The sequence below is a fragment of the Nicotiana tomentosiformis genome, chromosome 1 (genome assembly GCF_000390325.3).
Source record: "Nicotiana tomentosiformis chromosome 1, ASM39032v3, whole genome shotgun sequence".
NCBI lineage: Eukaryota > Viridiplantae > Streptophyta > Magnoliopsida > Solanales > Solanaceae > Nicotiana > Nicotiana tomentosiformis.
The window spans coordinates 87,266,088-87,279,261 of record NC_090812.1 but is presented as its reverse complement, the minus strand read 5'-3'; the positions used below and the strand labels follow the sequence as shown (position 1 = coordinate 87,279,261).

Genomic DNA, 13,174 nt, shown 5'->3' with positions numbered 1-13,174 from the left:
TTGGTATATTTGGTTGAGGTCCCGAGGACCTCGGGTGGATTCCGGATGGTTAACGGATCGAGTTTGGACTTGGATGAAATGCTGAGGTAGCAGATATCTCGTGCAATCGCAGGTGCGAGCTCGCAGGTGTGAGCCACGAGTCGCAGGTGCGAAGGAGAGGAGGTTGGTCAGCAACCGCAGGTGCAGAATATTTGGGCGCACCTGCAAAGGCGCATGTGCGAAGTGGGCAACGCAGGAGCGGGCGATGGACGCAGGTGCGGCGCATGGACCGCAGAAGCATACGCGCAGATGCGGGACAGTTGGGCCGAGCTGGAGCCGCACCTGCGATGGAATTTTTGCAGGTGCGGAGCCGCAGAAGCGGCTATTTGACCGCAGGCAGAAGGGTTCTTTAAGAACGGGATTTGGCCTATTTTCTTTCATTTTCTTTTGGTTTGGGCGATTTCTGGAGAGCTTCAAAGGGGAATTTTCACCAAGAAACACAAGGTAAGTGATTTCCACTTATTATAAGTCATACATGGTTTGTATAAGGATTTAAACATGAAAATTGATAGAAATTGTGGGATTTTGAAGAAAAACCTAGAAATTGGTATTTTGGATTTTGATCACGAATTTGGGCATGAAATTGAGAATAAATTATATATTTGAGTTCGTGAGGTTATGGGTAATAGTTATCTTCAAATATTTTCGGAATCCGGGCACGTGGGCCCAAGGGTTTCTTTATTGATTTTTCGAGCGGAGTTGGAAATTATTATAAATTGATTAATTATAAGTATTATAGTACATTTTGATTGGGTTTAATCTTAATTGACTAGTTTGGAGCGACGGGCATCGGTTTGAGGTGTTAGAGAGGCTTTGGAGACAGTTATGGAATTTCGGAGCTAGGTAAGTCTCCTGTCTAACTCTGTGAGGGAGAAATTACCCCTAGGTGATATGTTTGGTGTGTGCTACTTGTTGTGGAGACTACGTACGCGCAAGGTGACGAGAGCCCGTACGTAGCTATATTCATGTTATTATCCGGGTAGACTTAGGTTCACATCATGCTATAGCTGTACTATTGGAGTAGTCTCTCGCTTATTAATTCCCCTGCTTTACATTCTATTTAAGACTAGACTTGCTATTGTAGAGACTTCACGAGTTCACGATTAGCCATCAGATAATATTCCTCCTCTTACGGCATGGCTCCGGTATATATATATATATATATATATATATATATATATATATATATGTTTCATCGAAAGGTTTTCATTAAACAAATTACAATTCACAAGTTTATTCGTGAGTGGGGTCAAGGACCAGTCAAAGCCTCTTATTCTTATGGGATCGGGCCATTCGCCTCGGCAGGAATTTATATTTCACTTCTTATGGGATCGGGAAATTTGCCTCGGCAGGATTTATGTACCACACTCTCATGGGAGCGGGTCATTCGCCTCGGCAGGTTAATTGATTTATCATATAGTTCGGGCCGTTCGACCCTCGGCAGTGCACATTTTTATTATTATGTTGAATCAGGCCGTACGCCTCGGCATTTCCTATATCATATTCCCATTAAATCGTGCGTAAAACTTGGCAATAAGCCAGTGTATCTGTAAATTCCGGATTTGAATTATGGTAGCCACTTGATGAGTATCAATATACCTATATATATGCTCCGGTTAAGGAGGGAATTTCTAATGAAGAGCTTGAGTTCCTCGTGAAGAGAGGGGATTTGTATCACGTGATCTATATTTTTCTATTTCACTTACTTACTCTGCCTCATATTTGCTACCTCTTTGCTGTACCTTATATTGTTGGACCACCAATGAGTGTCGATGTCGACCCCTCGTCACTACTTCTCTGGGGTTAGGCTAGATACTTACTGGGTACACGTTGCTTACGTACTCATACTACACTTGCTGCATATTTTTGTGCAGGTACATATATGACTAGTGGCCTTGTGAGAGCAGAGGCGTGTATGCATGCGGGGACCTAGGTGAGCTGTGTTCCATTCGTCGACCCGCAGCCAGCAGAGTCTCCTTCAGAGTATTTATATTTTTCCTGTCCAATTTGTATTTTGGACAGCTGCTGTATTTTATTTTATATTCCTAGTCAATGCTCATGCACTTGTGACACCGGGTTTTGGGATGATTATGGGTTGTTCTGTATTGAATTTGTTAAAAGTATTATTATTTACTCTATAAATCCCCATTCTTTACTATTTAAATTGAAGGAAAATATGATTTCAAAAGTAACAAAATGAGAACCCAATTAAGTAGTTATTGTTGGCTTGCTTGACGGTAGTGTTTGACGCCATCACGACCTTTATGGATTTTGGGTTGTGACAACATGGTATCAGAGCACTAGGTTCACTTAGGTCTCACGAGTCATGAGCGAGTCTAATAGAGTCTTGCGGATAGGTACGGAGACGTCTGTACTTATCTTTGAGAGGCTACAAGACTGTTAGGAGCACTTCCCTTCTTGATTTCTCATCGTGCGCTTTGATTCCTTTGAGGCTTATGCCTTCATTTCCTTCCCATTCAATCTTATGCGACGTGAAGCGCTTGCTATAAATTTGGAATCGAGGAATTTTAATGGCACTACTGATGTAGAGCAAGATGTTTCTCCCTATGTATTCGATTGGGTTGATGTCGTCGCCTTGTGGAAGGATGTTCTGCCATCTCAGCTCAGTAGTTGTATTTCTGATGGTTTTGGGGCTATGCACCAATTGCTATGATGTTCACGAGTTGTTATCGCATAGTATTAAAGTAATGGTAGGATACTTGTCTACATATAGGGGCAACGAACGAATTGAAAAGAGGTTTTTCTCAATGCGTGATTCAGAGGTTCGGTGTTTTATTTCCAGCGGAGGGAAAGGCAATCGGACTAAGAATGTTCACGTTGGATTTATGGAGTAAAGAGACTTGGTATTTTCGAGTGTGGTGGAATCTTCTTCCGAGATGTGGTGTCGTCGTCCTTGATTGAATGTGTTAAGTTCGCTGGTGTTATGGCCTTCTTCAAATCGCCGTTGGGGCAGAGTATTGTGAATGGTGCTGGGGAAACGACTGTCAAATGTCGCAGTGTGCTGTGGTTCAGAATCGAATCGGTAATCCTAATGTTAATGGCTCGAGAAGGATGATCTTCGGAGAGGTTTAGAGTGGTAGCAATCTATTGGTTCAAGTGTTACATAGATGGATTTGGAATTGGGGAAATAACTAGGCAGCGAAGGATGAGGAAGGACACGTGGGAGGTGTCTTGCGGTGGTTAAACTTCTAGAAGGCCAAGTGTAAGAAAACAGAAGTTGAGTAGTTGCTTAAAGGAGAGGGTTTGACCAAAGTGGAAGAGTGGCAGAGTAGCATATGGGTTCCGTGGTAGGATAGCCACACGCCTTGGGGGAAGTTAGAGTGATTTGGGATTCATGGTGGACAGTGACTAGGTCTACAGGCTTAATTTGGAATATTGGCTGCTATATTGAGGAATATTGGGTGTGATAGAAGGGAGTTGCTTAATTTGAAGCAGGCTACAACATGACTTTGGATTGGAATGTATTGTCGCACCTTTAGTTGATGTCCATGAGGAGTGAACGGACTTGTACAGCTGGTGAATGAGCACGGGCTCAGGATGGTTTATTGGTTTCGTGGTAATTGTACTTAGTGCAGCGTTATTGGAGGATGACGGCATGGAATTTCCACAGGTGGGATATCTCCTGTGAGCAGGTTAGCGATTGCGTGGTGTTGATGTAACGACCCGACCGGTCGTTTTGAGCTCTAGCGCGTCGTTCAGAAGTTTGAGGCCATGAGCAACTTCACTCCATGTATTATGACTGGTACGCGTGGTCGGAAGTGAAATTTCGGAAGTTCAGAGTTGAAATGAAAAGAAAATTCTCATTTCGGAAGCTTTAAGTTGTAAGAATTGACTAAGGTTGGATTTTTGAGTAAACGATCTCGGAATAAGGATTTAAAGGTTTCAACAGGTTCGTATGATGATTTTGGACTTGGGCGTATGTCCGGATCGAGTTTTGGAAGACCCGGGAGCGTTTCGGCGCCTATTGTGGAAGTTGGCATTTTGGAAAATTTTCATAAATTTGGGTTGAGGTTCAATTCAATGTTATCGATGTCCGTTTGTGATTCCGAGCCTGGGAATAGCTCCGTATGGTGATTCTGGTATTGGGAGCGCGTCCGGAAGTGGATTCGGAGGTCCGGAGGTCATTTTGGAGTCATTTGGCTAAAGCTATAAATTTGAAGGTTTTTGGGAAGTTTGAACGGAAGTGGACTTTTTGATATCGGGGTCGGAATCCGATTTCGGAAGTTGGAGTAGGTTCGTAATGTCAAATGTGACTTGTATACAAAATTTGAGGTCAATCGGATGTGATTTGGTAGGTTTCGGCATAGATTGTAGAAGTTTTAAGTTTCAAAGTTCATCAAGTTTGAATTGGGGTGCGATTCATAATTTTGATATTGTTTGATGTGATTTGAAGGCTCGAGCAAATTCGTAATGTGTTATGGGACTGGTTGGTATGATTGGTTGGGGTCCCGAGGGCCTCGGGTGGATTTCGGATGGTTAATGGATTGAAATTCGACTCGGGGGATATGCTGAAGTTGCTGTCATGGTTGTTGCCGGTTTCCTTATACGCGATCGCGATAGGAAGTCCGCGATCGCGTAGAGTTATTTGGGGCATATGGTGTTGTGCATCGTGATCGCGGGTGGATGTACACGATCGCGAAGAAGGAACTAATGGACCATAGATTTTTGCCTTATGCGAATGCGTTCTTGACGACGCGAACGCGGTGAAGAACTTGAGGAACCTATAAGAACGCTAGTGGGGAGTCGCGAACGCGTAGAAGAAATTTGGACTGGATCTGAGGATGTTTGGCCTACGCGAACGCGAGGCTGGGTATGCGAACACAAAGCAGTAAGGGCGGAAAGCTTCGCGAACGCGTCGTGAGGAACACGAACGCATATAGGAAATTTGGGGACAGTGTGTATTTGGCCTTCGCGATCGCGATGGTCTTTCCGAGATCGCGAAGAAGGGCAAACCTGGGCAGTGAAGTTTTATATACGGGATTTGGCCATTTTCCTCCACATTTCATTTTGGTTGGGCGATTTTGGAGCTTTTGAAGAGGAGATTTCATCATCTACTATGAGGTAAGTAATTCCCACACATTGTAAGTTAAATACATGGTTTATATATGGATTTAAACATGGAAATTTGTAGAAATTGTGGGGTTTTGGTAGGAAACCTAGAAATTGGTATTCTTGGATTTTGATCACGAAATTGGGCATGAAATGGAGAATAAATTATATATTTGAGTTCGTGGGGTTATGGGTAAAGTTTATCTTCGAAATTTTTTGAAATCTAGGCACGTGGGCCTGAGGGTGATTTTTATCGACTTTTCGAACGAAGTTGGGAATTGTTATAAATTGGATTATAATGAGTACTAGAGTATATATTTATGGATTTGCTCATTTATTGACTAGTTTTGGAGCGTTGGGCATCGATTTAAGTTGATTGAATGGCTTGGGAGCCGGTTATGAACTTCGGAGCAAGGTAAGTCTCCTTTCTAGCCTTGCAAGAGGGAATTAACCCCATAGGTTAATTAAACAAAGGTTTGTATCTAATTGTGGGGGCTACGTACGTACGAGGTGACAAGAGTCCGTACGTAGCTACTATTACGCTATTGTCCGGGTAGTTTAGGACCCGTATCATGCTATACTTGGAATGTTTGAGCCCTTACTTGCTAATATAATCACTTAGTCATGATAAAAATTGATAAAAGAATTGTATAAAGTTAAATTCACTTACTTGAAGGTTTGTATAAGATACTTGACTGTAAATGAGGAACTTGTGTTTTCTTGAAAATAATTATTATTTATGGATCAGGCCGAGCGCCTCGGTAATAAATAGATGCATCTATGGTTCGCTCCATTCGACCATCTGGCAGTGCACAGTTTAAATATTTATTGGATCGGGTCGTACGACCTCAGCATGATTTGCGCATGCTTGTATTGCTTGCCTTGAAATTTTTAAATAACGATGTTGCCTCCCTGGTTTGAGATAAATTGATAAATTGATATGGCCTCATTGGCCAGAGATATAAATTGTTAAAAGATGAAAATAAATTTGGAAATCCCCTATTTACAAGAGAACTATTTACCCGTCTCATGTTATTGTGTTTATCACTGCTTCATAAAAAAATCCATAATTTATCATATCATTGGTATATTGATTATAGCCCATAGTAAGTGTCTGAGTCGACCCCTCGTCACTACTTCTTCGAGGTTAGGCGGGATACTTACTGGGTACGCGTTATTTACGTACTCATACTACACTTGTTGCACATTTTGTGCAGGTATATATATGACTATTGGCCTTGTGGGCGCAGAGGCACGGTCGTTACGGGGATTTGGTGAGCTGTAGCTTATGTATGACCCGCAGCCAGCAGAGTCTCCTTCAGAGTATTGTATTGTCTTCCTGTCCAAAGTTGTATTCCGGACAGTTATTGTATTTTATTTTAAATTTTTAGAAAATACTCATGCACTTGTGACACCGGGTTTTGGGATGAGTATGGGTGTTCAGCATTAAAATTTGGAAAACATTGTTAATTATTCTGTAAAATTCATCTTTTACTAGTTAAATTGAAGTAAATTTACGATTTCAAAAAATATTAAAATGAGGATTTAATTAACTATTTAGTGTTGCCTTGCCTGACAGTGGAGTTCGGCGCCATCACGACCTTTAACGAATTTTGGGTCATGACAGTTGATGAAGCTTCTACGGAGAATTTTACTGGCTATCCAGTAAGAGGTAGAATATGTGAATGTGGCTAGTGATTCAGAATGTTCATGAAATATTTAACATAAGGATTTCGAGGAATTTGGCGGGTTGGTTGTGCAAGATCATGTAAATAGGGGATAAGGAATCTTGGTGGGTTCCAGAGTTATGCAATGGTAGCTTCAAGCTAAGTGGGAGAGCCCCAACGTCTATGATTGGATTACGTAGTTGTCAACTTGTGCGGTTTCTTCTTATCGGTGTATTGGCGGGTTATCATGACTAAGGAAAGAGAACATCAGTGGTAATTTGAGCAAAGGATTTAAGGAATGTGTGCTGTAATTGGCCTTATCGATTTATGTTTAGGTTTTTGGGAAGACTCAGAGTTTATGCTTCGTGGGGATGTGATGTACAAGGAAAAGGAATTTAGTCGGTTGCTTCTTTGAGAGGGTGTATCTGTGCTAGCAGGGCCTTGGAGTTGATTATTTGGGACCGAATCAGAGTGGGTGACTCTCAACAACGGTCCTAGTGGATTCAAAAGTTAAAGTGTGGTACCTAAGGATTTCGAGTCCGTAGTATAGCTGAGTATCGAGTTTTTGCAGCAGATTATGAAAAGGGACTTGGAGTGTTTTATGTTGTCTTCGGTCTGCGATGTTACATTGGAGGAATAGGAGAAAATAACTTTGGATTCATAGGGGAATTATCAGAATGGGTGTGCCCTATTAGTGGTTTAGGAGTTATGATGAAATTCTTGTACTCTTGTGTATTGGCATGATTAAGTGAAGTGGGTAGCATGGGAATTGAAAGTTGAGGATCAAGGTTGCGGTTCGGTGTTAATGAGAATGTCAAGATCTCGGATGAGCAGGGAAAAATTCAGATGTTTAGAGTGAGATGGTATTGCCTTTAGCGTCACCTGAGATCGGTGTACTGTGTAAAGGGCTTTGTGTTCTGATTTGCAAATTCCCGATTTGCCTTACAGCCTTAGTATGACTGGTGGTATGGATGTGCAGACTTGTTACCTGGTGCGGAAGGTCGTGGGAGTTTATCCCATGGGAAGATTGTATAAGTGTGACATGTAGTCACTGGATTGATTAAAGATTTAAAACCAAGTATGGAGATTGTGGTACTATCGCAAATATGAGAATTTATGCATGTAGGGCGCTCAGTTCATTCGATTGTGGAATGTGGAAGTTCATTCCGGATTGACGACTGTTCTTGTGTGTAATGGGAAAAAGGTTTATTATGGATCCTTGAAAGGTTATTAGCCCAGTGCGGTATGATCAGAATCGGCTTGAGGTCCATGGATGGATCTAAGTGTAAATGTGGGCTTTATATCAGGCCGGATGTGTTCATTTCAGCATAACGTTGTTTTCGGAGCGGTCTTCAGGCCTTGGATGTTATTTCTGTCATCAACTATTTAATGTAATACTCTATTATGCGGTTTGCTTATTCGTATTCATATTGAGATCCCGTATAGTTTGTGGTATTATGTGAGCAGGATGGCTCTCATGATGCAGATCATATATCGCACCTTAGTTGTTCTTGAGTTTTATAGCGTATGACGCTACCCGTCTCCCCAGGATTTGTATTATGCACTTGGCGTGCTTATGGTTGATATTCGGGCATTTCGTGAGTATAAGTGTCACGGCTCGATGCGTGGTTTCTTTAGATTATTATGTGTGGATCGGGTGGCACGCCGCCACGGGTATATGGTTGGATCGGGTGGCACGCCACCACGGATATGTTATGTGGATCGGGTGGCACGCCGCCACGGGTATCATGGTTGGATCGGGTTGCACGCCGCAACGGTATCATGTGTGGATCGGGTTGCACGCCACAACAGTGTGATATTGAGTGTAGCTTCCCATATCTATTATTGTATGTTTTACTTCTCGTTTTCCGAGGAAGGCTTATAATATCTTTTCGGTTGTTTAAATTAGTTACGTGGGTTAAGTAGTTATTTCCAGAGTTCGCTCCCTTATTTATCACATTCGAGTTTGTAGCTTATTGGCACATTGTGGCATTATATGAGACTTTTGGCAATGTCTGAGGTGGCTTATTGCCTGAGCAGCTTGTACTGGGTGAGACGAGATTATTGGACTTGGGATCAGTGCGATCGGATTTATATGCGGCATATTTGAGAGCAAATATCGTTATTTGGTTCATAATGAGGTAATGGTTCTTATTAGGAGGAGAGACTCAAGGATTTGTTGACTCGACAGTTGGTTATGAATTTCTACACATCCCTTCCGTCGTGACAGTATTGCAAGAGTTGGAACTGGACTTATATGTGTCATGGGATGTGTTGTGGGCATCATATTCGTGGAATTATGGCTATTATTGTCAGAGGGTGTTATTATGGTCAGGTGAATTATGCACTGCAGGGTGTAGATTCAGAACAAGTATACAATCATGTATTGGCACATCGGGTAGTGATGGGTGCGGTGTTCGAATGCTGGAAACAGACCTGGAAGGGGATTTCACATGTTGGAATTTGGTTCTAAGGTTTATTTGACCAGATAAAAGGAAGGATATTCAGGTTCGCTCAAGCTAATGTGCTCAACTGGGTTGTGATAGCACGGGTAGGTGCATGAGGTGTTAAACATTGATTATTGTCAGTTTCGCAGCAGTTCTTAGCACGTTCGAAGACGAACGTATGTTTAAGTGGGAGAGAATGTAACGACCCGACCAGTCATTTTAAGCTCTAGCACGTTGTTCAGCAGTTTGAGGCCCTAATCAGCTTCACTTCAGGTATTATGACTTGTACGCGTGGTCGGAATTTAATTTCGGGAAGTTCAGGGTTGATTTGGAAAGAAAATTCTAATTTCGAAAGCCTTAAGTTGGAGGAATTGACTAAAGTATAATTTTTGAGTAAACGACCTCGGAATTGGGATTGAAGGTTCTAACAGGTTTGTATGGTGATTTTGGACTTGGGCTTATGTTTGGATCGAGTTTTGGATGACCCGGGAGCGTTTCGGCACCTATTATGGAAGTTGGAATTTTGGAAGAATTTCATGAAAATTGGGTTGAGGTGTATTTCAATATTATCAATGTCCGTTTGGGATTCTGATCCTGGGAATAGCTCCGTATGGTGATTCTGGTGTTGGGAGCACGTCCAGAAGTAGATTTGGAGGTCCGTAGGTCATTTTGGGGTCATTTGGCGAAAGTTAGAAATTTGAAGGTTTTGGAGAGTTTGACCGGGAGTGGACTTTTTGATGTCAGGTCAGATTTCGATTCCGAGAGTTGGAGTAGGTCTGTAATGTCAAATGTGACTTGTGTGCAAAATTTGAGGTAAATCGGACGTGATTTGATAGGTTTCGGCATCGATTGTAGAAGTTGAAGTTTCAAAATTCACTAAGTTTGAATTGGAGGGTGATTCGTGCTTTTAGCATTGTTTGATGTGATTTAAAGGCTCGACTAAGTTCATGATGTGTTTTGGAACGTGTTGGTATATTTGGTTGAGGTCCCGAGGGCCTCGGGTGGATTCCGGATGGTTAACGGATCGAGTTTGGACTTGGATGAAATGCTGAGGCAGCTGATATCAGGTGCAATCGCACCTGCGTGAAAAGGGCCGCAGGTGCGAAAGAGAGGAAGCTGGTCAGCAACCACAGGTGCGGAATATTTGGGCGCACCTGCGAAGGCGCAGGTGCAAAGTGGGCAATGCAGGAGCGAGCGATGGGCGCAGATACGGCGCATGGACCGCAGAAGCGGACGCGCAGATACGCTACATGGAGCGCAGATGCGGGACTGTTGGGCCAAGCTGGAGCCGCACCTACGATGGAATTTCCACAGGTGTAGAGCCGCAGAAGCGACTATTTGACCACAGATGCGAGAAGTCGCTGGGTAGAAGGGTTCTTTAAGAACAGGATTTAGCCCATTTTCTTTCATTTTCTCTTGGTTTGGGCGATTTTTGGAGAGCTTCAAAGGGGTATTTTCACCAAGAAATACAAGGTAAGTGATTCCCACTTATTATAAGTCAAATACATGGTTTGTATAAGGATTTAAACATGAAAATTGATAGAAATTGTGGGATTTTGAAGAAAAACCTAGAAACTGATATTTTTGGATTTTGATCACGAATTTGGGGATGAAATTGAGAATAAATTATATATTTGAGTTCGTGAGGTTATGGAAAATAGTTATCTTCGAAAATTTTCGGAATCTGGGACACGTGGGCTTGAGGGTTGCTTTATTGATTTTTCGAGCGGAGTTGAAAATTATTGTAAATTGATTAATTATGAGTATTAGAGTACATTTTGATTGGGTTTTATCTTAATTGACTAGTTTGGAGCGACGGACATTGGTTTGAGGTGTTAGAGAGGCTTTGGAGTCGGTTATAGAATTTCGGAGCTAGGTAAGTCTCCTGTCTAACTCTGTGAGGGGAAAATTACCCCTAGGTGATATGTTTGGTGTGTGCTACTTGTTGTGGAGACTATGTACGCGCGAGGTGAAGAGAGCTCGTACGGAGCTACATTCATGTTATTGTCCGGGTAGACTTAGGTTCACATCATGCTATATCTATACTATTTGAGTAGTCTCTCGCTTATTAATTCCCATATATATATATATATATATATATATATATATATATATATATATATATATATATATATGTGTGTGTGTGTGTGTGTGTGTGTGTGTGTGTGTGTTTCATCAAAAGGTTTTCATTTAATAAATTACAACTCACAAGTTTATTCGTGAGTGGGGTCAAGGACCAGTCAAAGCCTCTTATTCTTATGGGATCGGGCCGTTCGCCTTGGCAGGAATTTGTATTTCACTTCTTATGGGATCGGGACATTCGCCTCGGCAGGATTTATGTACCACACTCTCATGGGAAGCGGGTCGTTCGCCTCGGCAGGTTAATTGATTTATCATATGGTTCGGGCCATTCGACCCTCGGCAGTACACATTTTTATTATTATGTTGGATCGGGTCGTACGCCTCAGCATTTCCTATATCACATTCCCATTAAATCGTGCGTAAAACTTGGCAATAAGCCAGTGTATCTGTAAATTCCGGATTTGAATTATGGTAGCCACTTGATGAGTATCAATATACCTATATATATGCTCCGGTTAAGGAGGGAATTTCTAATGAAGAGCTTGAGTTCCTCGTGAAGAGAGGGGATTTGTATCACGTGGTCTATATTTGTCTATTTCACCTACTTACTCTGCCTCATATTTGCTACCTCTTTACTGTACCTTATGTTGTTGGACCACCAGTGAGTGTCGATGTCGACCCCTCGTCACTACTTCTCTAGGTTAAGCTAGATACTTACTGGGTTCACGTTGCTTACGTACTCATACTACACTTGCTGCACATTTTTGTGCAGGTACATATATGACTAGTGGCCTTGTGAGAGCAGAGGCGTGTATGTATGCGGGGACCAAGGTGAGCTGCATTCCATTCGTCGACCCGCAGCCAGCAGAGTCTCCTTCACAGTATTTACATTTTTCCTGTCCAATTTGTATTCTGGACAGCTGCTATATTTTATTTTATATTCCTAGTTAATGCTCATGCACTTGTGACACCGGGTTTTGGGATGATTATGGGTTGTTCTGTATTAAATTTGTTAAAAGTATTATTATATACTCTATAAATCCTCATTCTTTACTATTTAAATTGAAGGAAAATATGATTTCAAAAGTAACAAAATGAGAACCCAATTAAGTAGTTATTGTTGGCTTGCCTGATAGTAGTGCCCGACGCCATCACGACCTTTATGGATTTTGGGTCGTGACATCAGTGGCATAAGGCCGTGAGCAACTTCCTATTATGTGTATTAACTTGCGTGTATGGTTGAATTCAGTTACTGGATGATTCGAAGTGGCTTGGGATACTTAATCCCTAAAACGCAAGCTTAAGTCTTAGAATTTTGACCGTAGTTGGAACTATGTGAAGACGACTCCAAAATGGAGTTCTGGTGATTTCATTAGCTCCGTTGGGTGATTTTGGACTTAGGAGCTTGTCTGGACGGTAAATTTGAGGTCTGTAGCTGGTTTAGGCTTGAAATGTCGAAAACCGAATTTTCGGAGATTTTGACCAGAAGTCTTTTTCATATCGGGGTTGAAATGTAATTTCAAGAGTTGGAATAGCTCCGTTATGTTATTTGGGACTTTCCTATAAAATTTGACGTCATTCCGGGTTGATTTGATAGGTTTCGATGCAGGTTTTAGAAGTTGGAAGATTTGAAAGTTCATAAGTTCGATTCATAGTGCGATTCGTAGTTTCGTCATTGTTTGACGTGATTTAAGACCCCGAGCGAGTCCGGGTTAGGTTATGGAACTTGTTGGTATGCTTGGACGGGGTCCCGGGGGCCCCGTGTGTGTTTCGAACGAGTTTCGGATGATTTTATAGTTTTGAACAGGTCTAGTTCTGGTGTTTTCGCACCTGCGACACTTTGGAGCGCAGGTGCGTCCCCGCTTCTGC

At 42.1% G+C, this 13,174-nt stretch overlaps 1 protein-coding gene across 1 annotated transcript in view; it reads left to right on the top strand.

Annotated features, from left to right (window-relative positions):
* LOC138907115 (transposon Tf2-7 polyprotein) overlaps positions 1 to 13,174 on the top strand; it is a 72,902-nt gene that overhangs the window by 50,102 nt on the left and 9,626 nt on the right.